The sequence below is a fragment of the Pleurodeles waltl genome, chromosome 5 (assembly GCF_031143425.1).
Source record: "Pleurodeles waltl isolate 20211129_DDA chromosome 5, aPleWal1.hap1.20221129, whole genome shotgun sequence".
NCBI lineage: Eukaryota > Metazoa > Chordata > Amphibia > Caudata > Salamandridae > Pleurodeles > Pleurodeles waltl.
This window is the reverse complement of record NC_090444.1, coordinates 1,083,957,713-1,083,984,997: the sequence shown is the minus strand read 5'-3', so window position 1 is coordinate 1,083,984,997 and position 27,285 is coordinate 1,083,957,713.

The window sequence follows — 27,285 nt, the reverse complement described above, 5'->3', positions numbered from 1 at the left end:
TAACCTCCACTAAGGTCCAGTTAGGTCTCAGTAAATTAAACCCAGCTCAACCCTTGGTAGCTTGGCAATGAGTGTCAAGGCTTAACTTAGGAGACAGAGTGTAAAGCATTCAAATATCACAAAACAGTAATTAAATAAAACATAGGAAACAGTTTAAAAATCCAAAACCAATTTATAAAAATAGATTATATTTGTATCTTTAAAATGACACCAAAACAAATAAAATCAGATAAGGGGAACCGGAGATATGAATTTTTAAAGAATTTTTTTTTTTTTAGCGCCTAGAAACAAAAAGCGCCAATCGGATCATCTGGTTGCACCTCGACCGGGGCATAGTCAAAGTTTCAGGCCGACCGCGATGGAGCCCTGCTCGGCTACAGGCCGCGGGAGGCCTCCGTTAAAAGTTTACCTTCACACTTAGGGGGTTATTTTAACTTTGGAGGAGTGTTAATCCGTCCCAAAAGTGACGGTAAAGTGAAGGATATACCACCAGCCGTATTACGAGTTCCATAGGATATAATGGACTCGTAATACGGCTGGTGGTAAATCCGTCACTTTTCCGTCACTTTTGGGACGGATTAACACCTCCTCCAAAGTTAGAATAACCCCCTTAGTCTCTTTTTCAAAGATTTTCTTCAGCAGGACGAACCTGCCAGTCCAATCCGACCTCCTGGAGTCCTTATCCGGATACGTGATGCGGGAATCCTCGGTGGAGATTTTTACCTTTGGACTTAGTCGTTTTTTTCGAGGTGAAAATCCTTCGACTGGGGTAAACCTGGATCTTGATCCGACGTCCCTGGAGCCCTCCTCGGATACGCTGGCTGGGAGGTCCTGGTCAACTTTTTACCTTCGGACTTAGGCGGTCATTCTGACCGTGGCGGTCGGCGGTCGCCGCCCGCCAAGCGGTTCCCGCCGAAAGACCGCACCGCGGTCAAAAGACCGCTGCGGTCATTCCGGCTTTCCCGCTGGGCCGGCGGGCGACCGCCAGAAGACCGCCGGCCGGCCCGGCGGGACAGCCCCTTCAACAATGAAGCCGGCTCGGAATGGAGCCGGCGGAGTTTAAGGGGTGCGACGGGTTCAGTGGCACCCGTCGCGATTTTCACTGTCTGCTAAGCAGACAGTGAAAATCTTTGTGGGGCCCTGTTAGGGGGCCCCTGCACTGCCCATGCCAGTGGCATGGGCAGTGCAGGGGCCCCCAGGGGCCCCACGGCACCCGTTCCCACCATCCTGGTCCCGGCAGTGGACACTGCCAGAAACAGGCTGGCGGTAAGGGGGTTGGAATCCCCATGGCGGTGCTGCAAGCAGCGCCGCCATGGCGGATTCCCTGGGCCAGCGGGAAACTGGTGGGAAACCGCCGGCTCCCCTTTTACGACCGCGGCTTTACCGCCGCGGTCAGAATCGCCAAGGAAGCACTGCCAGCCTGTTGGCGGTGCTTCCGCCGCACTCCGCCATGGCGGTCATGGACCGCCAAGGTCAGAATGACCGCCTTAGTCTCTTTTTCTGAGATTTTCTTTACCGGGACGAACCAGCAAATCAGGCTGGGTCGTGGTTGAGGCAAGCCGGCTAGAGTTGCTGCGGCGGGTCGGTCCCTCTATGGAGCTTTTTTTTCAAAAGTTGTCCAAACTTTTCCAAACTTCTGGGGCTTCTCCCAGATGTCCTTTTAAGGTTCTTTTGAGGTCCACAGCTCACCCCAAGGGTCCAGAAGTTCTGAGATGGTCCTTGGGGGGTGCAGACTACAACTCCCAGAATGCACCTGGCGCAAACTCCTTTTTGGCCACAGGACAGTGGTCAGCTGGTCGCTTTATTCAGGAGTTGGTGCAGGGGACTCTGGTTAGCAATTTTTCACCTGTAGCAAACAGGGAGTCCCTCCTTGAACCAGTTGAAGCCAGGCAAAGTCCTTCTTGTGGTGAAGCCCAAGTGTGCAGCTGGTGCAGTTCTTCTGAGTGCAGGTTCCAGGTGCAGGCCAGGGGTCCAGCAGGGCAGTCCTTCTTCTTCTGTTGTTCTTCCTTGTTGGATGTGGTAGGGAACTGAGGTGTGGGTGCAGGTCTGCCAGTTTTATCCTTGCTCCTGTGTGAAAAGCAGGTGCAGGGTCCTTCCCCCTGTGATGACCACTTCCTGGGAAGTGTGGCAAAAATCAATCCCAGGAGGCAACATTCTCTAAAAATCCATCATGGCTGAATCTGATTTTTGGAGGTTACATCTGGCTGAACCCACCCACTGATGTGGCTGAAAATCATAAACAAACCCCTCTCCTGCCCTCTCCTAATCTAATCAAGGGGGCACCTAGTTGTCTGGGGTTGCAGGATGTGGGGGTGTTGCTGGTTGCTCCAAATGTCCTTCCCTGCCTTTGAAGACCAGTTTGGCAGCCCTCCCCCTTCCTGCCTCACCATCTGCTGAGGGGAGATTCCTTCCCACAGGCACATTCCTTTGTGTGAAGCCAGGCCACTTCACACCTCATCAAGGCAGGTTGGCCAAGCTGCTAGAGGCTGGCCAATCAGGGCACAGCAGCAAAAACAATGCAGGGCTGAAATTGTCAACTTTTCAGGTAAAGTTTAAAACTCTTTACCTGAACAAGTTATATTAAATCCAACAACTGGAAGTTGTGAGATTTATTACAACAATTAATTTGATACCAAATTCTTGGTATGCATCATTTAAGGAGACTTTAAAAATTAAAATACAGTCTCCCCATTCTAGCCTATGAAGGCCATTTACTACAATGAGGGAAAAACAAATTTGGCTGTTTTACCTCACCAGGGCTTATAAAACTATTTGTATAAAGTCCCTGCTTATAGTTACATGGCACCCAGCCCTAGGGGCACATAGGGCACACCTTAGGGGTGACTTATATGTAAAAATAAGGTAGTTTAAGACTTTGGAACTACTTTTAATTCCAAAGTCGAATTTGCATATAACTTTAATTTAAAAGCAGCCAGTAAGGCAGGCCTGCCTTTAAAATGACACTGGGCACCTCAGCAGTGCACCTATGGGTGCACCACCTATGCTGTGGTCCCTAAACCTACATGCCCTACCATATACTAGGGACTAATAGGTAGGTTAACTTAGCCAATTACAATTAGCCTAATTTGCATATCCATTTTACACAGAGCACAGGCCCTGGGACTGGTTAGCAGTACCCAGGGTACCATCAGAGTCAGGAAAACACCAGCAAAAATTGGAAAATGGGGGCAAAAAGTTAGGGGGCCTCTGCAATCAGCCCTGTTTTCTCACAGTGGCCGATGGCCATTTTGTGTAGGCAGTTAGTATGCTCTGTTTTTGCCATAGGCCTGCATGTGTTCTTGTTCTCCAATGCCTCCTTGCTTGCTATTGTTGGTGTTGTTTGACTACATGGTCGGCAGTCATTTTGTGCAGCACCCAGGGTGCTTTTGCCATTGGCCTGCATGTGTTCTTTTTTGTTGTTTGTGCCTCCTTGCTTGTCGTTTGACCATGTGGACATTTTGCATAGTCAGTCAGTGTGCTTTTGTCATAGGCCTTCATGTGTTCTTTGTTGCTTGTTGTTGACCATGTGGCTGGCAGCCATTTTGTTCTGCCAGCCAGTGTGTAAACCCTTCTTTCCAGTTTTTAAAAACAATGTTCTAGGGCAATTGATTGATAGGGGCCGACAATGCCTTTTTGTTTTTATTCATTTTTTTTACTTTTCTCTGATATCAGTTTAATATGTTTGAAGACCATTGTATTGCATGTATGAACGATGTTTAGTATTCCATAAATTTTTTTATTTTTTTAGCAGTGCCTCCATGCCTCCCAAATCCCAATGGATTCCTCTTAGTTCCTTTATAAACAAGCAATTGTTTATGTACTTATTCATTTATTTTACCAGCATTAAATTTTTAAGGATTGTCATTATTTTATCTTGTACCCCCGCCTGCCATACTTGCAAAGCTGCACACACACCAGCATAAAGTTTTTGAAGAATTACTCAGTTTTCCCCTGGACCACGCTGCCTGCCGTAGGTGCACACCAGCATTTATTTTATAAGGATTACTCCAATTTCCCCGGCAACACCTGCTTGCCGTAGGCGCATACCAATATTCATTTTTGGGGGATTATTTAATTTCCCCCTAGACCACATGACTGTCATAGGCAGGATATTGCCATCTTCCCCTGAAGCCCCTGTCTGCCGTATGCACACACCAGCATTCATTTTCTAAGGATTATTCAATTTTCCCCTGGATCCCATGGCTATCTTCTGATGCTCAAAGAGCTAACTGTTGTATCTGTAGTTTATTATCCTGATTGAAAATGAAATATTATGTTATGTGGTGTGGTTTGACTTTGGGATGGATACAATAACCATATTAAAATATATTGTCAGTACAATGAATAATTAAAACTGCAAAAATGCTTTCTTGCTTGTTTGCTTTTAGGTGCACTAGATACATTACCCACAGAGTACTGCCACACAGAATCTGGACATTTATTGGACTCTAGATGAGTCCAAGAACCTACCACAAGAGACAGGGTACCTGAAAGTGTTACAATTAAGGAAGAGGATGAGGAGGACGAGTCAGCCATTGTCATAGAAGCTGGCTCAGATGACATCAACACTACTCCACCTATTTCAACCTGCTTTGAGGGATGTGTCACTGGGACCACTGCCACCACCCCCAGCTTCCTTATTTATAAGGCCCCTGCTGAGACCTCCAGACAGAAGTTCTGGCGTGCAGATTTCAACCTCCAGAGAGGGCAGTGTTGTTGTCTCATGGCAGCCAACACCAGCAACAAGAACACTAGCAAAAGCAGCAGCATAAGAATCGGACCCATCCTCTGTAATGGATTGGTTTAAGCAGCAGGGCTTAAGTCAAGTGCAGAGGCAAAGACAAAAGAGGTTGAGCAAGTGGCAGCACCAATGACCATTCAGAGTATGTTCTAAGACTATCTGGAGGCCCAAAAGAAGTCTACATGGATCAAACATATTGTTCTATTGGTATGGGAATATGCACCAATGGACAGAGCTCAGCAGGCTGGCAATAAAGTATCTGGCATGTCCAGTAGCAAGGGTGTCTGTCGAGCATGTATTCAGTGCGGTTCAGGCAGGTATCTCAGTTCGAAGGACCAGTCGCTCACCTCAAAGCATGGAGAGATTTACCATGATTAAAATGAACCAACACTTCATACAACACTATTAAACTGTTCCTGAAACACCACAGGAAGAGGATGAGGGTGACTTGTCCGACTGTGCACTAGCTGGCCAAATTCTGGATGAACCCCCTGAGTTTGAAGACAAGCTCTACTTCCCTGACTTAGAAGGCCAACATAAAACTTTCAGATCATCAGCAAACTGCTTTACCAAAAAGAAATATTGATATAGCTAGAGGAACATTGTATAATTTGTTTGGTTGAAGCAGCGGCTCTGGTGCCACCACTTGCTGCCTGCTGCTCTAACATGACACTGGGATGGAAAAAATGTAGGAATAAGAAAAACAAGCAGAAAGGGCGAACTAAGGAAGTAGAAAGGGAAAACTAAAAAAGTAAAACAAATGACAGAAAAATGTATTTAATAAAACAAAAATGTAAAATACAGAATTACAAAGACACATGCTGTTAAAAAATGGTGAATGAGGCATGGATGATAGATATAGGTGGAGGATTGGAAAAGATACAAAAATCAGGCCCTACACCATGCAGAGAATAGAACACAGGTAAAAGATAATGGCAGTGCCCCTGTAGACCTTGTGGCGCAGTTTGCATTGATTTTTCAGAGCAGAACACACGTCAGGCCTGAAATAGCAGTGCGAACAGGCGGGTGGCAATTCTTCCACCCATTTTCGGAGTTCCGCTGAATGTCACGGAGTCTTTCTTGAACTCCGTGGAATTCTGTGGGGCACAACTCCACAAGTTCTACCCACGCCTATTATAGAGTTTATAATACAGGTGATCCCTAAATGCAAACAATATAGTTGTGACACATTTTTATGTGGTCACTATTTGACAAAACCAATAGGATTGCCTTGTGCATTGATGTGGTCACTGTTTGACAAAGCCAATAGGCTTGCTTAATATATTGATTTGGTGACCCCTTGAGAAATCCAATAGGCCCCCTATATTGTGATGGTCTACCTTTTGTAGGTGGGAGGTTACTTTGATTTTGGGGGCCATGACTCACTAGTGGTGAAATGTGATTTCAGAATGTAGCCAAAAGAAATTTCATCTGCCTGCTGTATTTATTTGTAAATTAATATGTAGCATTTGTAGTGTCTGTGTAATAAATGTACTTTTGCTCTTTCAAAGACAAGGCGCTGACTGACCAGTCATGTTTTGAGTGTTATTATTGTGTGCCAGTGAATGGTGATTACTGGCCCACACCACCTTCCTTGAATAGGCCTTGGACTGCTTTGCTTCGCTACCATGAGAGAGTCAAGTACTACAATGGGGTACTTGGTTCCGAGTGAGGAGACAATTGTGGGACTATTTCTTGTGAAAGACTCACATTCTGCCCAATTAATAAACTAATCCCTTACACTTTGCTCTCCTCTTTCTTTGAAGATTACACTATCACAGACACAGGTTGTGACACCAAATGACCATTTCCATGGGTGGAAATGAGTATGTCATGGATTGTGTAATGCTGATGCATATAATGTTGCTATTGTTAATTTTGCACTTGCTAGGAACATGCAAAAGCGTTTCACACAATTTGACCTTTATATTACACTGTTGGCCTGATTCATAAAGGTACACTCACACTTTAGTGTAGGTTTGTGATTTTTTTATAATCCTCAAAGTAATTTTACGAGTAATATCTTTACGACTGCCTATCTTTTAATGTGTGAAGCCTCTACACTCCTAAAGATACTTTATATCAATTTTTTTGTGAATTGCTAAAAAATCATAAACTTACACTAAAGTTGAAGATTACCTTCATGAATCAGGCCAACAGTTAGTAATTCTTATTGTGCTGTTTTTGCATGGATTTGAATGGGAACAATGACTTAAATGGAATGCAGACAGTGCACCTCCAAGGGCTGAAAAGCAACACAAATTGACTACTGTGCCACTTTGTCACTCCTACTTATGGGACTGAGCTGTCTTGGTGCAAAAGTTTAGTAAATTTGAGCTCAAGCAGATTTCCCTTGTATGGACTAGCCCATGATCACTGGGTGAGAGCAGGAATTTAATTAAGGGATTACAGTTATCAAGGTGATTTATTTTCCTTGACTCAACAAGTAAAGTTATATTGGTGTTCCCATTGGATTATAGAGCTGACAAAACAATGTTCAACGATTACCAGGCTGGTGAGACCTGAGTGAGAAAATTCCATTTATGTGAAAGTTAATTTCTGAAAATAACAAATTGATTAAAATGAGTAAAAATAAATAACACCGTCCTAGTACTACACACTGAATCTGCATTTTAAACCTAAAGGCAAGAGGAATGCACAGAACTTCATACATTTTAATTAAAACTGCAGCTAGGTTTTTAGGGTGAAACAATGAAGCTGAAAATGTGAACAAATGATGGTGAGAGTACGCTACAGGGGCTTTTCTTAATAAACATTTAACAAAAGTGAAGGTAATGGCAAAATAGAGCAACAAAGGGTAATAGGCATAGGAAAGGAAGGATCCGTGCAGGGGTGGAGGGGGTAGAATATGAGAAATGGTTATTAAAAAAGAGGTGTACAGCTAAAAAAAAGTAGTTGATATTTGCTCAGTCTGGGGGAGTGGACAAGTAGGCCTATCCCTCTACAAATGTAAAACCTGAAGCTGTTGTACAATTACCCAGCATTACAAGATCTACCCTGAGGTTAAACCCAGAAATGAGGAATTATCAGTGGAATCAGGAATAGCTCGTTCAGTTCCCCAGATTATTCCCTATTTCTCTGTGTTGGTGAAATGGAATAGATGCATGGAGTTCCATGTATCTCATAATATTCATTGGATATTTACTTATTACTGGTTTCATCTGGATTGTCATAGTATTTAAATGAGTCTCTTAGAGACTTGTCACTCTGAAACTGCTTTTCGTCTCTATTCACAAAAAGAGTGTGGTATTGTATGGGCCCCGTAGCAGAGAAAGTGAAACTTAATCAGAAAATTATTATTTGGGCTGCAGGTGAGTTGTTGTCCGAACCTCAAAGGCGCTCTACACATTCCATGTAGAGACGTCTCCAGCAGCACAGAGGTCTACCAGTCCTCCCTCTACCTTCGGCAGGCTCAGCTAAAGCATCAAAGTCCTGCTTCATTCCAAAGTGCTCTTTGCTTTTGCAGAAATAGGGACTCTTGAGGAAGAGGAAACCCACGCTGATTGAGGTCAGCTGCAGAAGTGTTTTTAACACCCCTGTAGTATAGCAACAGTTCATTACACTCAGGCTGTTTTTATTTTGCATGATGAACACTTTATGAATTGTGATATGCACTCTAATACATTTTCAGGTTCTGGTGGAGCAGAAAAATTTAAATAAGCCTGATGGTAACTCCAAGTTATTGCTGTCACTTCTACTGCCTTTGCATCTTAGTAGTTGCAAGGGCAGTTTCAGGGCTTGCAAGGCGCAAGTTACTGGAGCAGGTGTCCATGGAAATGTCATCTATTTCAAAATATTTGAGAATTTGTGCTTGTTAGGTCTGATTCGCAAGAACCTGTTTATTTAGGCAGCATTTTTGTATTGCTCAGATACGCCAGTTAATAGATATTTCCTTTAGAATAAACATGTCCAATGAATCTGCCAAAGCAGAAGTATACTTGCTTCACCGTTAACAGTTCTGCAAACTTAAGGGCATGTATGCAGGTCCGTTGCAATCTGATACAAGCCCAAAATGAGATCTATGAAGTGACACACAACCACCTCGCGTGGTCCTGAGTGGCTTCATAAATCTTGAGAAAAACATCACAGCGTAAATTGCTGCATTTCCTTACTCTGCACTAGGGAGGCATTACATTGGTTTGTGTGGGTTGTCCCAATCAACATCCATGGATTTGGACTCTTCCCAAGATTTACCATAAGTGGTAGACCTGGGAATGCCCAAAAACTGCTATGCCTCCCCAGGTTAAGCATAACAAGGAGAAATGCAGCCCACATAGAAAGAAGAAAAGCCTCAGGGGATTGTTTTTTTGTAAGAAGGTGCCCCTTCCTACACAAAACAATCCTGCTTATAACGCAGGCACCCTTGCACCCTAGTTCAAGAGTGCCTGCTTTGGCACTAGGCAGCACATTGTGTGCATTGATGGGAAAAAGCAGAAATATGCTGTATTTTTTTTAAATACAATGCATTCCTGCCCTTTCTATGTTATGCAGGGCAGCACAACGAGGCGGCTTGGTGAGCTGCGCTGTGTAACATAATGATAAATCTGCCCCCAAGTTCCTAAAGGCACTAAAATAGAATTCACTTCACTTGAGAATGTTCAATATAAAGTGAGGTGAGGCTGGACCTCCAAATGCTAGGACAGGGTTGTGGGAAGGGAAAAGAGAAGGTGTTTTGAGGAAATTTAAAGTGACTTCTATCTACGGGAACCCAGCAGGGAAACCTAAACCACTCCCAGTTTGGAATACAAGTACCCAACAACTCCACATAGGAAAACAAATCACAAGGCCAAAATCCTAACCACAAAGGAGCAAATTTACAGTAAACACTGTGCTTTCAATTAAATTGTTTAAAAAAAATCTTATACTCTTGGGTATGGCTGCAATCATCTCAGAAGGACAGAAAGTACTTACAGTGAACTCTTCCCAGTGAGTGAGGTTACCTGCCCTCATTTCTAAATGTTGTTTTGATAACAAAAAAAACTTGGAGAAAATGACAGCTCTAGGGTTTTGCATGTGCAGATAATCTCACACATGCTGAAATCGTATGCCTCATTAATGCATATACTTCTTACCTTCCTTCATTTCCTCCTGAAACAGAAGAAGAAAGGTTCCAAAATGCTTTTATTCATAATTAAAGAATAATTTCCTCTGCTGATGAATTAGAAAAACTGCCCCTTAATGTGTGCTTGTAAGTGAAACACAGCAAAAGCCAAAACAATAGATCCACAATTAATAATGCACAGCATGTTAGCTTCGAAATTGTAACCAATGAGCCTTGTGGATAGTAATTTCATTACAGTAGCTTCCCAGCACTCCATGGTTTTCAATAGTCTTTCAGAAAATACTAATTATGGCCATTTTGGCCAATAGTTTGATCTTGGCAAAGAAGGTAACCTCCAGTCCCCACAGAGACGTTTACAAATTTTGAAATGTGCTCATGTGACCAAATGATGCTGGAGAGCACATCATGGGGAATGTGAACGATCACTGGAAGAGTAATAATTTGTGAGTGAACACTTCACAGCAAGGTGGATTTTCATTTGTTTCCAAAATTATTTGATGTTCCTTAAGGAGGTATGAAGGAACAGAAGGGCTATAGGAAAGAGTCTTGTTGGTGCAGGCATGTTCCCTCAAATTGATTCAGCTTGATGGAAGCACTACAAGAAGGTGTTGAGAGGTCGACCTTAGGCATTTGGTTGGGTCATGTAAGATTAATATTGTAAAAAGGTAGTCTAATGGTTTGACATGAAGCAGGGGGTTATGAAGTTAATCTCATGTTTTACAATGGCAAGAAGTAGAGTCTTCTCAAGATGGAAGGTATTATTTCAGACATTAATAATTGACAGAGCTTCTTCTGTTATCAGGGCAATACAGTCTTGTGTTTGGGGAAGAGGGAGAACTCCAAAAAGGCAACAGAGATGGAAAACAGAGATGACCCCTGTGGAAAAGGATGACACCTGGATTTCTGACACAGGTATTTATAGTGAGAGGGATGCCCAGGCCATAACGTGATTAAAGTTTCGGGGCCATTCAATAGAAACTCAAATTTAGTACATTCATGAAGAGCTGATTCTCTGTCATCCAATATGTGAATTTGATGGAGTATTTCTGATTAATTTTATATTCAGGTTTTGTCAGGGTTCCAATGTATTTAAGTTTTGCCAGTATGCATATGGTACCCAACATATAGTACCCAACCGCATAGCTGGCAAAAATGGTTGCAAGAAAAGTCATGTATGTGTAGAAGAAAACTGTTGTGAAGAGTTTCTGCAGCGCCCCATAAGTAACTGGTAATATTTATAAGGAGAATCCAGTTCCCTCCTGATAATCATTTAAATGGAATAATCTAAGCCAAATGTACTTTTCAGTTGGTAAATAAGATTGCTATGGTGATTTGTATAGAATACAGCCCTTTTAGTGTCTCGCTTATGTTTGAAGCCACATTGGAATTTGCTGTGTAAGTTATTAGTTTCTGAATGCTGGAAAGTGACTACCTCTTCTACAATTTTTGTAAGGACAGGGAGGCCAGAGATAGGTCTTTAATGAGCCAGAACTGGACTAGGGGGCATATTTAAGAGCCCGTAGTGCCACCTTAGCACCGCCATAGTGTCATTTTATGATGCTATGGTGGTGTTAAAATGGCTTTTCTGCTGCGCAATATTTACAAAGTGACTCAATGCATGCATTGCACCACTTTGTAACCCCTTGCACCACATTATGCCTGCACCAGGCATAATGTATGCAAGGGGAGTTCCGTTACTAGGAGGCCCACAAAAATGGCGCATTGAAATTTAAAAGATTTCACTTTGCCATTTTTGGTGTCATTTTTAACGCCTGCTCTGAGCAGGTGTTAAAATTACACACCCATAGAAACCTAAAGGCCTCCTTGCACTGTGCTACACTAGCGTCAACATTTTTGACACTGGTGTAGCAAAGCACCACAATAGCGTCACAAATCTTGACACTGTTGTACTAACGACCGTCATGGTGCGATGTTTCACAAATACGGCTGAACCATGGTGTTGTTAGGTGCCAGTAGGGGGCTCAGAAAAAGTGGTGCATTATAGCTGATGCACCACTTTGTCTTAAATATGGGCCTATGTTTCTTGAGAAGGGGTGGGATGATTTCTTTAACGCTAACACGGATATTGACAATAGGGAATTATTAACAAATTTTATTACAATTGTTTCTGTGGTGCATTTACAATTTGAAGGATTTTGCACATAATGTTCAAAAACAGATTAAATGTGAGATAGTTTTGTGATGGACCAGAGTTTGGTAGTTTTTGTCATTTAAGAACAAATAAGGTTCTGATAGGTGTTTAGACAGGTGCAGTTGAAATGTTAGGAAGACGTGTTTTTTTAGAGAGATCAAAAAGAGATCTTTGATGACTTTTTGGGTTGGAAGATTGGCATGTAAGATATGAGACAAGAAGTATGGATATTTTTTTCCTGAGTTAAGCTTCTGCATAACTTCTGTCAAGCAGGTCACTAACAGTTTTAAGGGATGAAAGCACAACCTTTTCCACTGCTTTCAAGGGATCTAGCTTTTCACTTTAAGTACCTAGGGGCATATTTATACTCCGTTTGTGCCGAATTAGCGTCGGTTTTTTTACGCAAATTCGGCGCAAAACTAACGCCATATTTATACTTTGGTGTTAGACGCGTCTAGCGCCAAAGTATGAGGAAAGAGTGTCATTTTTTTGCGTGAACGCCTTCCTTGCGTTAATGAGATGCAAGGTAGGCGTTCCCGTCCAAAAAATGACTGCGACACAAATGCGTCGTATTTATACTCCCGGGCAAAAATCACGCCCAGGAGTAGGCGGGGCAAAAAACCCTGCATTTGCGCCTCTTTTTAACGCCTGGGTCAGGGCAGGCGTTAAGGGACCTGTGGGCTCAAAATGAGCCCACAGCTGCCCTCCCATGCCCCCAGGGACCCCCCCTGCCACCCTTGCCCACCCCAGGAGGACACCCAATGATGGAGGGACCCATCCCAGGGACATTCAGGTAAGTTCAGGTAAGTATACATTTTTATATTGTTTTTTGGCATAGGGGGGCCTGATTTGTGCCCCCCTACATGCCTCAATGCCCAATGACCATGCCCAGGGGACATAAGTCCCCTGGGCATGGCCATTGGGCAAGGGGCATGACTCCTGTCTTTACTAAGACAGGAGTCATGTAAATGGCGTCTGGGCGTCGTTAAAAATGGCGCAAATCGGGTGGAGGCGATTTTTTAGCGTCAACCTGACTTGCACCATTTTTAAGACGCCCTAACGCCATTTTCCCCAACGCCGGCGCTGCCTGGTGTACGTGTTTTTTTTCCACGCACACCAGGCAGCGCCGGTCTGCTAGCGCCGGCTAACGCCATTCAATAAATACGGCGCCCACATGGCGCTTCAGAATGGCGTTAGCCAGCGCTAAACTTTTTGACGCTAAACTGCGTTAGCGTAGTTTAGCGTCAAAAAGTATAAATACGGGCCCTAAGATTTTTTGGAAAACTATTTGTTTAGAAGGTTTACGTTTTATTTCTGTGAGGGGCGTCATCTCATCCAGTGCAGCACTAGTTCTACAGTGAACACTGTCGGGGGTGTCAGATGGGTCATCACAAGGGGCAAAATCCTTCACAGGACAGCATAATACAAGTTATTAGCCTGCTCTTCGTTTAAGTTTCTAGTCCAAGATGAGTGCAGAGGGGAGTTTTCACTGATGTTTTAGAGGAGGAAATCTTCCTTCACAAGTGAATGAGAGAAAGTATCTAATCAACTCTCACTTCTGCAGATTCAAAAATATTGTAACTAATCAGCCTCTTGTCTTCGGAGAGAGAATGAAAGATACACATGCTCAGAATATATTGGCAATGGGCTAGAGATGTTATTTGGAAAAGGGTTGAAGGAGATTGCTTTATGTCAAGGCGTGGGTAGGAAATCCAGAGGTAGAAGGTGTCCTAGGTGGTGGATATGTGGTCATTTCAGTAGTCATCAATCAGTAGAATATGATCGTGGGCAACAATGCTCACCCCACTGTGTGCCCTGTTGGATTTATTGAGGAGCTTGTTTCATGCTCTTCAGAAAGCATCTTCGATTTTCTTTGCTGTACACAAGAACAAGGTTCAACTGTTTTGATAAAGCATGTGGCTTATGCTTTTTTTGCATGCTATTCTTTTACAAATAGAGCTATCAAGATTTCTTATGACTTTAAATAGACAAATAGTTTGCTTCGTAAAGGCAAATATATTTGTTGGGTTACAATGCCTGAACTAAACGAATTAACAGCATTATATGATGCCGTTGTATTACAGATAGTACATCAAGGGCCAGATGTAGCAAAGGGTTTGCGCCTCGCAAACGGCGAAAAACGCCGTTTGCGAGGCGCAAAAGCCTCTCTGCTATGCAGAAATGCATTTTGCGAGTCGGATCCGACTCGCAAAATGCATTTCCAACTCGCAAATAGGAAGGGGTGTTCCCTTCCTATTTGCGACTCGCAATGCTATGCAATTTCATTTGCGCCCTCGAAAGCGGTCGCAAATGAAATCGCTGTTACCATCCACTTGAAGTGGATGGTAACCCATTCGCAAACGGGAAGGGGTCCCCACGGGACCCCTTCCCCTTTGTGAATGATCACAAAAACAATTTTTCAGAGCAGGTAGTGGTCCTATGGACCACTGCCTGCTCTGAAAAATACCGAAACAAAAGGTTTCGGTTTTTTTTCTAAGTGCAGCTCGTTTTCCTTTAAGGAAAACGGGCTGCAGATAGAAAAAAAAAAACTGCTTTATTAAAAAGCAGTCACGGACATGGTGGTCTGCTGTCTCCAGCAGGCCACCATCCCCGTGAGTGCCCATACTCGCAATGGGGTCGCAAACTGCGACCCACCTCATAAATATTTATGAGGTGGGTCTTTGCGACCCCATTGCGAGTTGCAGAAGGTGTCTGAGACACCTTTCTGCATAGCAAATTGCGACTTGCAATTTGCGAGTCGCACGGACTCGCAAATTGCAAGTCGCAATTTGCTTTCTTCCTACATCTGGCCCCAAATTCTAAGTTAGGTTGCTATGACAATTACATTGAGAGAAGCCCACCTGGGGCGACTGCAGATTGTCTGGCGATTACAGTAACTTGGCATTGTGTGCCACGCTAACATTTTCTTCATAGATAATTATTTAGTACGGTGAAGTCATTAGTATGTTTATAGTTATATTCTTGGCAGGGTAAAATGTCTCATTTCAGAAAATAATCTAAACGTTCTGTTAACATTAAAGTAGTAACATTGGGAAGTAAACACACTTTTGGTTACAATGGGCCCCTCTGTACTGTTCAGGGTCAGCGCCAAAATTCTGCCGCTAACCCTGAACAGTACATCAATAGAGTCAAAAGTGTTGGCACTATTGCCCGTACCCTGTGCCATGGTGTGCCATATTTTAAATACGGCGCACACATGGTGGCGGTAGGTGGGGGCTAAGAGGCGCAAGTTAATTATTGCTGAACCAGGTGCAGAGCCCCATTTCTTAAATCTGCCCCCTAATGTTTGTAGTTTGTTCAAAACCTCTGGATTTTTTAAAACATATTTTTATTAACGTGTTGTAAAACAGTCATTACATTGTATTCACCAAATTACAGTGCATCTGGCAATGGAGATGTACTCGCTTTTATACCGTCTGACGCCATTTATATGTACATAATTGACAGTCTAACAATACACATGTAAACGAGTGAGTTAAAAGTAATTACATATATCATTGATAGTGGCACTTCTGCTGACATTCCGTTCTATACATCTTTCCTAAGTGCAACCGAAAACAACTTGTTATTTTATAATGTGGCACTATACAACACCCGGTTATTTGTAATTGTCGCACCCATGCTGATACATAGCCTTTAAAGATTGGGTTTGCGCCAGCATTCTATCACCCCATATCAATGTGTATCAGAGTACTGGTCAACTATTTTCTCATTGCTGCTTCGGCGTGTTCCAGTCCCCAGCATGAAGGCCTACCACAGTGCCTGGTGCAAATTAAAGTTGCATTAAAGAGCTCTCTACTCCCCACCCCTTAAACTAGCCTTAAACTTTCCTCTTGAAATAGTATCAATACTTGTGCGATTTTGCAAGGGGAGGAGGAGGAAATAAGGGACAGCCTCCCCACTTAGGACTTTGAATTGGCATGGTGTAGAGTAGGGATGGGATCCGCAAGTAGCATATCGAGTGAATCACAGCTCAGGTTGTCCGGTTAAATCCTGTGACCACTGCATTGTCCTGGGTGTCCTCCAACCCATTCTGTTGGAGGTGTTCCAAAAACGTCTCCCATTCTGCTGATATGGGGCATTTCCGCAGTCCCCGGTATTCCTCTCTACGTAAGGCTGCACCCTGTGCCTCCCCACAACATAATAATTTTTTGTCCAAGGAAGAATCTGGGACTTCCAGCAAATTGTGATTAACCGCTTGGCTACTATAAGTGCTAGGTCAATGAATCTAGTAGTCACTCCCGCTTTCCCTGACCTAGGATACAGGTCCAATCCAATAAAGGGACTCAGTGATTTCACAAAGTGTGTTGCGGATGCCATTCCAGTAGTGTCTCAGGGACAGACAGGCCCACAACATGTGGAGTCAATCTGCCTCCTCCGTATGGCATCGGGGACAGGTGGATTTTATGGTTGGGAAAAGAGGTACATTTAAATCTTGCATTGCGTGGATGCTTGTTCTGTAAGGAATTTTCATTCTTTATCATGTAAAGGGAATTCTAGGTCTGTTTCCCATTTTTACAGCAGAGGGGACAGTGATATACGATAATCTGAGTGATGTGCTTTGTATAGCTATTTAATCAGGTGCCTCCCTGACCCCATGTCATAAAGTGTTTGCACTAGGGAATGTGTCTGGAGTTCTAAAACGGATGGGGTTCATTGGTGGCGTATAAAATGTAACAGATTGACCTGTATTAGAAATTGGGTACCTGATATCTGAATCTGGGCTACAAACTCTCTATGGTAGAGGAGGTGACCCTCCATGAAGATATCCCCCAAGGTGAGAACAGCGGGTTTTGCACCAATAGTGGTAGCCGCTGTGTGTGTATCAGTCTCCCAGGCAGGATCAGCGATTGTAGTCCTCCACTTTCAAGTCACGTCTGTGTATATTTTATCTCCTGTAGATGTATACCCGCTAGCCTTTAGGCCAGCCATTGTAGTTGTACTGCAATGCAGTATGTCTGAAAATTGGGTGTGCTCATTCCTCCCTCTTCTGTGGGCAGCTGCAGTTTTTGAAGACTAATACAGTGGTGTCCCGTGGCCCATAATAATTCTGTCAGTAGGATGGTCAGTGTTTTGAAGATTTACTGCTTTATTCAGATTGGGAGGTTCACAAAAAATACAATAACCAGAGAAGCATCACCATCTTGGCTGATGCCTTGCACCCAGCCACTGAGAGGGGAGGGAAGTCCAGAATTTGATCTGTTATCTCAATGCTGTTATTGCTTTGTTCAAATTACCTTCTAGTAGGTCAGTAGGGGAGTGATATATCTGTACACCAAGATATCAAAATGTCTGTTGGGCTACAAGGATCTCAAGTATGCCCGATGGGACTGTTTCAGAGGTGAAAAACCCCTCTTGGAATGAAAACACAAGGGACTTTGAATGGTTTACTTTCAGGCCCGAGATTGCACCAAATTGTTTGAGAATGTGGATTATTAGCTCATGCTTCCTACTCATATCACGTACATATAAATGCATGTCATCTACGTATAGGGACACCTTGTGCTTTCGACACCCATCAAGAATCCTCTGACTGCCTCCCTCTTGTCTCAGCTTTGGGGGAGGGGTTCCATTGCCAGGGCAAATAGTAATAGGGAATGCGGGCAGCCCTGTCGAGTGCTCCGGGATATCTGGTAAGATGGAAAAATGTGCTCGCCTGTCTTTGCTCTGGCCATAGGGCGGGAGTATCAAACCTTAACCCATCTTATGTAGCCAGCTGGTATGTTTGAATTGTAAATAGATCTTCCCACTCTAGTGAATGAAATGCCTGCTGCAGATCTAGGGACTTGCATCCCACCTTTGCGTAGACAGACTTCGCTAACTCCATCACCTGATACAGACGGTGAATGTTTGAGGAAGTGCTCCTACATGGAATAAAGCCACATTGACAAATGTCAATCAATTGAGGCAGGAGTGGCAGTAGTCTTTGTGCAAGGACTTTGCTGAGACTTATAATCAGTGGTTAATATTGACAACGGTCTGTAAGAGGAAAGCTTGGTGGGTGCTTGACCTGGTTTTAATAAAGAAGAGACCAGTGCTTGGCTTGAGGTAACGGGGAGCTCTCTATGCTCTTGTACATTGCAACCAACATTGGGGTGAGCTGTGACATGAATGTCGAGTAGCATTCGTTTGGCAACCCATCGATACCCGGGGACTTATTGCGTACAACTCCCTTATGGCCTGACATACCTACTTTTCTGTTATGGGCTCACCCAATTGTGCACATTAGTCACTACAGAGATGAGGGAGTTGGATGTCTCTGAGAAACTCTGCACAATATTCGGGGGTGGGGCTGGCACTATATAGGGACCTGTAATATTCTTGGAAAGCCCGGTTCACCTCTAGTTGGGTGGAGCATTACTGACTGGATGGCAATACCACCTGAAGGATTGGTTTAGGGGCCCTGGAAGTTTGTATCATATGCGCTAACAAGGCCTAGCCTTATCCCCGTCTACATGTGTCTGGGGAGTGTAGGTTCTGTAGTCATAGACCCGCAATTGCTCAATAAGTTCTGCTTGTCATTTTTTAGTTGCTAATAAATCAGGTGAATGGTTAGAATCAACAATCGACTCCCACTCTCACCTACCCATTTGTTTCTCTATATCTGTCAATTCTCGTGACAGCTGGCTCCTGCCCCTACCATGGTTTTAATGTCTGCTCCCCTGATAACCACTTTGAACTCATCCCACTCGACTACTCTTGGTGAGGTGATACCCTCATTTATAGTAAAGTATTCTGCTGGCTGTGTTCACAGTGATGCGAAATGATGCATCCTCAAGGTGGATCGCCTGCATGCGCCATGTGGGGGGGTTTGTGCGGGGACGCAGCCACAGTGAAGTGTAATTTCTAGTGGGTTGTGATCTGAAAAGGTCTTAGATAATTATGTTGTGTCTGTGAATTGCCTCGCCCTTTCGGTTGAGCAGAGAATGCGGTCCAATCGGGTGTGTAAACCGTGTGGTGGGGAGAAGAAAGAGTATTCTTGCATTCTCTCATGTTGTGTTCTCCATACGTCTGTAAGATCCCAATGAGGGTCCAAACTGTAAGGACCTGTGTTTGATTTACTGGTTTGGTGTGAGGTAGTGGTGGATGTGAGCGGTCTAGTGTAATATCTAAGACTGGGTAAAATCTCCTCCTATCACCCAGGGCATATATGCCCATTCTGCCAGCATTGCCGAAAGACGTTGACAAAACAAATCTTGTTATGTGTTGGGGCTGTATATGCTCCCCAGAACCATATGTATTCTGTCCAGATATACTATAGCGAAAGCATATCTACCAATGGTGTCTATTTTTGTGTGCATAGCCTGGAAGCGGACTCTGCTCTGAAGCAGATGGCAGCACCTCTGGCAGATCCCGAATAGGAGGTGGCTATTATCCAACATCTGCTCTTTGATCTACGCTGGGCCACCTCGGATAATGATAAATTCATTTTCTGTAGGTAGAAAATAGATGCCTATCGGCAACGTAATTGGGCTAAAACCCTATGTCTCTTTTGAGTGGAACCCAAACCTCTAACATTCCAGGTCATTATCTTATAATGATATGGCGTTGTCGCTACCATTCAAATGTGCGATCGGCTGTGTGCCCACCCCTCCCCTTCCAGTATTTTATGAACCCCAATCATTAGGTCCAATGTGAAACATCTGTTCGACAAAACATTCATCTTAACTACAAATAATGTAAAAGTATTACCATATGTGCAATTGCACATGGGGGGATCCAAGCATAGTCTAGGTCCGGTGGTCACAAATTTGCCCATGATGGAATTAACAGTGATCTAGCTCCTTGGCACCCGCCCAGTGAGTCCATATCTTTTGGAAATCCATGGCCTTTACCATTGCAGCATGTGGGGCATGTGTCCTGAGGCCACTCCTCAGCTCCCTGGGAGTTATGCCAAGTCCTGTAGTTTCATGCATGATGATGGGGACCACAAAGCAAGGCACCGGTATAGTCAGATAATATTGTCTGAGGCCTGCAGTGTAATTGAGGGGAACAGGTCCAGACTGGAGTTCAACTCGGCATCCAATAGGGATGTAGTTGAGTGACGCGAGGGTGATTGGCTGACCTGGGCCTCTATGTTCCTCACCGACTGCAGTGCTGCCACCCTACCCTTACGAGCCTCCTGGGGTGATGGGGCCACTGTAGGTGCTCCTTTCTGATGATGTTTATGCTGTCTAAAGTTCTTGAGGGCAAGGGTCAGGCCTCTCCATCTTTGGCCTTTTGGCAGGCCATACGATATGTTCATTTTAGCCAGTCCCAGGTGGCATCAGGGCTCTCAAAGAACAGGGAACAATCATCATGCAAGATTTTTAACATACTGGAAATAAGAGGGCATATTTTAGGTGCTCCTCTCGGAGTTTCTTCTTCGCAGACTGATATGATGCACGGCGCTGTTGCACTGCCAGCATGTATTCAGGAAATGATAAAACTTTTGAATTGGCCACCTTGATGGGTGATGCCCCTGAGACATCCGCAATAAGTGGTCGCGATCATGATAGTTCAGGATCTGTGTTAAAATGAGGTGGGGCGGCGGTCCAAGAGGCGGAAGACGTGATGGCACCTGGTGGGCTCTCTCAACAACAAATATGTGCGACAGACCCTCAGGCGTAACAGTTATACAAAATTACTTCTCAATGAACTGAGTGGGGTTATTTCCTTCATCACCTTCAGGCAGGCCCACTAAGCTCATGTTTTTCACCACAATCGGCCCTTAGCATCTTCTGTGTGGTCATGTAGATGTTGGAGATGATGCTGGCGGTCAGTGATGTTGTCAGAGTTCCAGGTGTGCTGAGGGACCAAGGCCCATATTTATACTTTTTGACGCAAAACTGCGCTAACGCAGTTTTGCGTCAAAAAAATTAGCGCCGGCTAACGCCATTCTGAAGCGCCATGCGGGCGCCGTATTTAAACAATGATGTTAGCCGGCGTTAGCCGCCGGCGCTGCCTGGTGTTCGTTGAAAAAAACGACGTACACCAGGCAGCGCCGGCGTAGGGGGATATGGAGCTTGGGCGCCAAAAAATGGGGCAAGTCAGGCTGAGGCAAATTTTTCACCTCAACCCGATTTGCGCCATTTATTTCGACTCCCAACCCCCATAGAAATGACTCCTGTCTTAGCAACGACAGGAGTCATGCCCCCTTGCCCAATGGCCATGCCCAGGGGACTTCTGTCCCCTGGGCATGGTCATTGGGCATAGTGGCATGTAAAAGCATTAAAAAAACACTTACCTGAACTTACCTTAATGTCCCAGGGATGGGTCCCTCCAGCCTTGGGTGTCCTCCTGGGGTGGGCAAGGGTGGCAGGGGGTGTCCCTGGGGGCATGGGAGGGCACCTCTGGGCTCCTTCCGAGCCCACAGGTCCCTTAACGCCTGCCTTTTACAGGCGCTAAAAAACGGCGCAAAAGCGGCCGTACGTCATTTTTTTTGACCCGCCCACTCCCGGGCGTGAATTTTGCCCGGGAGTGTAAATACGGCGCACATGCCGCAGAGTCAATTATTTGGACGGGAACGCCTACCTTGCATATAATTAACGCAAAGTAGGTGTCCAGGCTAAAAAATGACGCTAACTCCATGGACTTTGGCGCTAGACGCATCTAACGCCAAAGTATAAATATGGAGTTAGTTTTGCGTCGGAATTGCGTCAACAAAAATGACGCAATTCCGGCGCAAACGGAGTATAAATATGCCCCCAAGTTTGGTTAGAGTGCCCTCCGCAGTGCACACTTTGGGGGTCATTACAACATTGGCGGTAAAAGCTACTATGACCCACAGCTCGGAATCCGACAAAATTTAGACACCCACACAAGTCCGCCACACCAAAGGTCAGTGATGAGCTGGCAATAACAAAACCTCCACCGTCACGCCAACAGGAATACGCCCACACTATCACGACCCACTAATCCACGCGGCGCTCTTTCAATTGCAGTATTCCACTGGTGGTACACACCGCCGCGCTCAAAATACACACACATTTACAAAACACAACCATATTGGACAAATCGAAATACACACACCTGATACACATACACACACCACTCCCACACCCAATACAATATAAAACACACACCCACATCACCCACAAACCCCTACAACACAAATTGCGACAGAAGGCCAGAGAGAGACACCACCAGAAACAACACTAGCATACACAGGCACTCAACCCCATCACTCACACAACATCCACGCACCTCACACAACAGACCCCTAAATAGCACCCCACATATCACAACACACACCACCCCACACATCACCCACACCACCCCATGGCACTGCAAAGACACCCCAGGTTTTCTGAGAAGGAGCTCAGGGTCATGGTGGAGGAAATCATCCAGGTAGAGCCACAGCTATTCGGATCACTGGTGCAGCACACCACCATAGCTAGGAAGATGGAGCTATGGCGCAGAATCATGGAGTGGGACAGCATTCAAGAACACTGGATGACATCAGGAAGAGGTGGAACGACCTACGTGGGAAGGTGCGTTCCGTGGTCTCAAGACACCAGATTGGGTTCAGAGGACTGGCGGCGGACCCCCACCTTCTCCCCCACAACTAACAACATGGGAGGAGCAGGTCTTGGCTATTCTGCATTCTGAGGGCCTCACAGGAGTAGCTGGAGGAATGGACTCTGGTAAGTCAAATCTTAACTTCTTCATCCCCCACCCTACCTGCATGCTATCACATACCCCCACCCTCGACCTCACCCCATCACCCCAACTCCTCACACATGTCCCACTAACACAAACCACACATCCCAACACCAAGCCCTGCATGCAACACCAAAGCATGGACACCCATCACCAAAGCATGTCCACTGCACATACTCATACACTCCCCTAGACCATTATCACACAAGGTCCCACACAAGAATGGAAGCACTGGGGTACAGGGTAACCCACCCATTGCACACCATGGCACCCACAGATGCAATAATCATGCCTTTACACCCCTGCAGGACCCCTACCCAATGTCACCGGACAGGAGGGTCCAAAAACGTCCACTCCACCCACAGAAGAGGCCCACAGTGATGACAGCAGCTCTGTCCAACTGGATATTGATGATCAGCCCGGCCCATCTGGGACCTCGGGACAGTCGGTTCCCCTCACACTGGCACAGGCCACTACAGAGCTTTCCCCCTCTGGAAACAACAGCACAACACCCACCCAGCGGGCCCATCCCTCTGTCCCCAGGACACGTCAAGCAGCAATGTGTCCACCACTACAGGGAACCCAGGCTAACCCACCACCCCAACAACACCAGAAACCTGGGGGCAGTGGTAGTGGGCACACGGTTCAGGGGACAGAGGCCCAGGAACACAGGGGAACTGGGAGGGCTGCTGTGCGACAGGGGGAGGACAGGCCCAGGGAACCCACTCTCCACGAGGCCCTCTCCAACATCATGGGAGCCTACCACCATTCCCAATAGACTGGACTCTGCCATGGACATTTCTCCACCATCACCCCTGACCAATTTACAACCCCCTCCACTATTTAGCACTTAAATAAACACCCTTAAATCACAAAACAATCTGGAGCCAGTCTGTGCTTTCGAAAATGTGTTTGCAATAACTTTGAAAAAATGCTATATCCAATGTATTGTCAACATGCCTATGTCACACAGCTCTAGTCTATGCGGAAACAAACCAGAGGTCACACAGTGGGACCCACATCTATGAAATTGAAAGGGAAAGTGACAAATCAGGGTCCATACACTGGGTGAAAATGACAGACAGATGAGAGGTAGAACAATTAAATCAGATGGAGCAGGCAGTGTTATCTTCTTACCTGTGTCTCACTGGAAGTATTGTTGGATCACCGTGCTCCTGTTGTCTATGTCCTCTTCTTCTGCTTCCTCGTCTTCACTGTCCACAGGCTCCACAGCTGCCACAACACCTCCATCTGGACCATCTTCCTGCAGAAAAGGCACCTGTTGTCGCAAAGCCAAGTTGTGAAGCATACAGCAGGCCACGATGATCTGGCACACCTTCTTTGGTGAGTAGAATAGGGAACCACCTGTCATATGGAGGCACCGGAACCTGGCCTTCAGGAGGCCAAAGGTCCTTTCTATAATCCTCCTAGTTCGCCCCTTGGCCTCATTGTAGGGTTCCTCTGCCCTTGACCTGGGATTCCTCACTGGGGTCAGTAGCCATGACAGGTTGGGGTAACCAGAGTCACCTGCAAATGTTGAGGGACAACTGTTAGACACACACTAACTCTTAGGGACATCCCCAGACCCAGACAGTTAGTCACACTGTATTGGGTCCATGTCCTCACCTAATAGCCACACACGGTGCCTCTGGAGTTGCCCCATCACATAAGGGATGCTGCTATTCAGCAGAATGTAAGCGTCATGCACTGAGCCAGGAAACTTGGCATTTACATGGGAGATGTACTGGTCGGCCAAACACAGCATCTGCACATTCATAGAATGGTAACTCTTCCGGTTTCTGTACACCTGTTCACTCCTGCGGGGGGACCAAGGCCACATGTGTCCCATCAATGGCACCTATGATGTTGGGGTTATGTCCCCGGGCATAGAATTCACCTTTCACTGCAGGCAAATCCTCCGCCTCAGGGTAAACGATGTAGCTGCGCATGTGTTTCAGCAGGGTAGACAACACTCTGGACAACACGTTGGAGAACATAGGTTGGGACATCCCTGATGCAATGGCCACTCTTGTTTGAAAAGACCCACCTGCCAGGAAATGGAGTACTGACAGGACCTGCACTAGAGGAGGGATTCCTGTGGGATGGCGGATAGCTGACATCAGGTCTGTCTCCAACTGGGCACACAGTTCCAGGATTGTGGTACGATCAAGTCTGCATGTGACAATTACATGTCGCTCCTCCATTGTCGACAGGTCCACCAGCGGTCTGTACACCGGAGGATGCCGCCATCCCCTCACCTGCCCCAGCGGACGTGCTCTATGAAGGAGAACAGCGAGCAAAGAGTCAACCAACACTGAGGTACGTAAAAACAACTTTATTCCAAAATGTTTGAAAATCGATATATGGCTGTATTAGTGATTAAATAAGGCCTAGATATGTTTGACACAATCAAAATGAATGCCATGTGGCCCCGTCAAATGGCAGCTGCCTGACCTGTAATGTGGGACAAGGGGATATGAGGTAACTGCGCTGGCGTTGGACACCATTGCTGTAGGCGATCAAGGACTGCGGCGCAATCCTGCATTGGTTAACATTGGACCCTATGGATCCCAGGAGCCAATGACGATGTATGCCGGCGGTGACTGGTGCGCCGCGGACGTCACCGCCATTTTCTCTCTGTTCATTCACTGGATACCTGATCTTTGACAGGAGAGGACTTACACTGCAAGTGCTGCTGTGACCTCAGTCTGGAAGAGACAATGGCTCATGTGTCTGGGGAAAAGGGCCCCTGCCTTCAGCACGGAGGAGTTGGAGAAACTAGTGGATGGGGTCCTCCCCCAGTACACGCTACTTTACGGTTCTCCAGACAAACAGGTAAGTACACTGTGAGCATGCCGAATGGGCAATACCTGTGTGGAGTGGTGTTGATGAAAGATAGGTGGGGGAGAATGAGGCGTGCATGATACGACGGTGAGTGCATGTGCCTCATGGCAAGGGTAGGGATGCGGGCCAGTGACTGTGATGGTGCAGATGGTTGTATTTTCTCCTTTTCGCCTGCACTATTCCTGTAGGTCAGCGCCCACCAGAAGAAGGATATTTGGTGTGCCATCGCCAAGGAAGTCCGGACGCTGGGGGTCCACCACAGATGGAGGACCCACTGCCGTAAAAAATGGGAGGACATTCACCGCTGGAGCAAGAAGACGGCGGAGGCCCAGCTGGGGATGGCCTCCCAACGTGGGAGGGGTGCCCGTCGCACCATGACCCCCCTGATGTACCGGATCCTGGCGGTGGCCTATCTGGAGTTGGATGGGCGCTTGAGGCATCACAGCAGCCTCAAGGGGGTGAGTACACTCTCATTCTGCTAATTCAGCACGCATTGGAGGTGTCTGGGTGGGGGAGGTGGGCTGTGGGTTCCCCTAGGCCAGGGCGAGTTTAGTAGGCAAGGTCCTTTCTTAAGGCAGGCCCTGTTGTACCCCACCCCACCTGTGTTCAAAGTCTACTACACCTAGTCAGGCTCCTGTGACTTCCATGTGTGCAGCAATAGGGCATAAGCCTTGTACCCTATGTCCCTGTGATTAATTAGGGAACTCTAAGTGCACGGCATAGTGCAGGGGGCTTCTGTGTCTGTAGTGTCCGCCAGTGGTAGCGGTATTGCATGCACTCAACATGTCTTTCTTCTGTCTCCCCCCCCCTTTTTGTGGTCTCCCTGTTCTTGTGTGCATTAGCATCATCAGGTGGAGGAGCAGTGCCACCGGAGCAGGAGGGAGCTGCATCCCACATGGCCCTGGAGGGCGACACTACGGAGTCAGAATTCACCAGTGGGACGGAAGGCGAGGGGAGCTCCACGGAGGGGACAGGAGCTGAGACCAGCGACACAGACTCCTCCTCTGATGGGAGCTCCCTTGCGGTGGCGGGCCCCTCTGTGCCTCCCACATCTACAGGTACAGCCGCCACCCCCCATACCAACACCACCTTCCCAGCAGCCCCTCAGTGTGTGCCCCGTGGCCTCTCACCCAGGAGGGTGGGCATCTCCTTCGCCCCAGGCACCTCAGCCCCTGCCCCAGTCAGCCCTGCTGCCCTCAGTGAGGAGACCATTGACCTCCTCAGGTCCCTCACTGTTGGGCAGTCTACCATTTTGAATGCCATCCAGGGTGTAGAGAGCCAGTTGCAATAGACCAATGCATACCTGGAGGGCATTCATTCTGGTGAGGCAGCCCAACAGCGAGTTTTTCAGACTCTGGCCTCAGCACTGATGGCAGCCATTGTTCCTGTGTCCAGCCTCCCCCTCCAACTTCCTCCATCCAGACCCAAACCCCTGTACCTCAGCCTATCCCAAGCACACCATCCGACCAGCATACACACATGTTAACACACAAGGAAGCTCAGGCAAACATAAGCACCACACATCCCACAAGCACTCACGCAAGCATCATACACATGCAGACATACCAACATCCGCTGCCTCCGCTGTGTCCCCCTCCTCCTCGTCTCGCTCCTCCCTCCCAGTCTCGTCTGCACTCACACCTGCATGCACTACATCTTCAGCCACTACCTCCATCACCAGCACACCCACCACCACACCCCGCTCACGTGCAGTCACCACCCCCACTACCATTCACACATCCCCTGTGTCCTCTCCCAGTGTGTCTTTGAACCTACCTCCCAAAGTACACAAACGCAGCCACA